Source organism: Macadamia integrifolia, unplaced genomic scaffold, assembly GCF_013358625.1.
Source record: "Macadamia integrifolia cultivar HAES 741 unplaced genomic scaffold, SCU_Mint_v3 scaffold693, whole genome shotgun sequence".
Lineage (NCBI taxonomy): Eukaryota > Viridiplantae > Streptophyta > Magnoliopsida > Proteales > Proteaceae > Macadamia > Macadamia integrifolia.
Genome location: NW_024870516.1, coordinates 20,620 through 22,464, shown reverse-complemented (window position 1 = coordinate 22,464; position 1,845 = coordinate 20,620). Strand labels below are relative to the sequence as shown.

The following is a 1,845-nucleotide window of genomic DNA, read 5'->3' as shown; positions in this document are numbered from 1 at the left end:
TTATATGAAACAACCAGCTATCATGTTCTTTATTAAGAAAAATAAATAAAGATTAAAGATTAAACATTAAAGATTAAAAAAAAAAAAACGTTTTGCCATGTACGTTTTAGCCAATAAATAGCAAAACTGATCATAGAAGCTAAATAGAAACATAAATTGGAGGAATTGACCTAATCGTAACAAAGCTAACAAAAAGAATACTTATTCCAGTAGGAAGTACGAACTGCACTTTCTTTTTGCACGCTATCAATACTCCGAGTCTCGGAAATTCAATCATCAGTCAGTTCCCTCCCAAACTCTGCACATCATTATAAACATCCACCCGCAAATAAAGAATTATAAAACTAAATTGTTATGTTGGTGATTCAGAATAAAAAACAGGAAGAAGTTTTCCTTCACTGTGTGGAACGAAGGGATGAGTCCCCTGTAAACACCCCCCTCCAAAAAAAAAACATCGATTGGGCCTGAGGCCACACTGAACAGATATGGTGGCCTTAGGGAAACTCCGTCCTAAAAAATATTGTCAGTGTTTCTCAGTGCATGAGGTTACTACAGTATAGAATCATGGAATCTCAGCCTCTCACTAACAATGGTTTTTAACCCACTGTGCTGTGATATTTTCGATTAATTCATAGCCATCTATAAAAATCAGAAAAGCAACAACAATAAATTTCCAAGCAGAAATAGCAGCAAAAAACACACCTGTGCAATAAAAATCCAGAAACTTCACAATGTGTCAACCACCATCTCTTCAGTAAATTCACCAAATATTTGTGGGCATCCATCCCATTTGCTCTGTTCCCTTGCTTCCCAATATCCACCAACATAGCGGAAAGGCCCATCCTCACCATCCTTCTGAAACCATCTTGGCTTCCAGCCATTTTCTTGCATCTTTCTTGACTGTAAAATTGACAAATTGTGAATAAGTTGAGGCCCTTCTACAACCAACTTGAATTTCATTAAGAAAAACAATATGAGTCGCATGCACTAAAATGTGGATATTCAAACAGGGGGAAAAGAATACCATTGTGCAATCCCCCAACACCCCCCCCCCCCAACAACAACAAAAAAAAAAGTATTTTCTTATCAAGGTTACATAATTAGTGTATTCTGTCCAGCTCTAGTTCCTCTGTTTCTTAACTACTACTGAAGATGAGAAAGTTGCATCCATTCCTTTTACCTTTAAAACTTCTGAACTGAAATTAAGAATGATGAGAGGAAATAAAAGGCATAGTCCTGTACTATACAAATTATAGATAAACACGTCAGATAGTCCCGTAGAGAAAAAGGAACAAAAAAAAGGCAACAAAACATCGTGAGGAACATTAGTATTAATTGCCACGAAAGAGCATAATCACTCTCCACCCAGCTAGCAAACACCCATCATCCGTTGTGTAAAAGCAATTCACGGGAAACCGAACATCCCATAAACGACGACTTCATTTAGACAACTGAAAAATAACAAAATCCCACAGTAGCTTGGAAAATGTTTCATTTGTGCTCACTCAACTAGGCTTGAAATTAGGTAAACACTCATTTCCTAAAAGGATTTACTTGGGAATTTCACTACAAGTACCCATAAAACAATGGCAATAAATATATGTCCCATGTATCCAAATATTAGGATGTCATTATATAGAACACACCTCAAATGTTGAAACGATATAATGAACTTTATTGTCCACTAAAGTTCAAGGACATGAACCATTTGGTCCATTCAATGCTTGAACTCTCCACCTCTAAGTCCATAGGCTTCACGGTGGCTACTTCGATGTTACCTACCAAATAAAAGGCCTGCTCAGGACGACCATCTAATCCACTGGACAGGATCAGTTGAAAAGTGAA

The 1,845-nt window shown here is 36.9% G+C and overlaps 1 pseudogene; it reads right to left on the bottom strand.

The window, feature by feature from the left end:
- Positions 1 to 1,845, bottom strand: part of LOC122069746 — a 6,469-nt pseudogene continuing 4,624 nt past the window's right edge.